This window comes from Capsicum annuum, chromosome 10 (genome assembly GCF_002878395.1).
Source record: "Capsicum annuum cultivar UCD-10X-F1 chromosome 10, UCD10Xv1.1, whole genome shotgun sequence".
NCBI classification, from domain to species: Eukaryota; Viridiplantae; Streptophyta; class Magnoliopsida; order Solanales; family Solanaceae; genus Capsicum; species Capsicum annuum.
Window position 1 is genome coordinate 176,220,929 of NC_061120.1, and position 311 is coordinate 176,221,239.

A 311-nucleotide genomic window follows, 5' to 3' on the forward strand; every position below is an offset into this window, starting at 1 on the left:
CTGGGGTTTGTTGAACAAACCCCAGATTACACGATTTGCTTGTGAAGGGTGTTGTTCTTCATACCAATCAAAGTAATCACATCCACCCAATTTCTATAAAAAAGAGAACACAATTACAAAACAATTACAAGTCAATAATTAATCAATTAATTAAATAAAAAAATATTACCTTTAAAATCTTACAAGTAAAAAATCTACGATCCAAATTTTGTTGAGTCCAAGAGGTCTTTAATAGAGCTTCATGACCGCACTTACAATATCAAAAATCTTTATCACAAAAAAGAGTGAAAGATGCACTCGACATTGTCAAG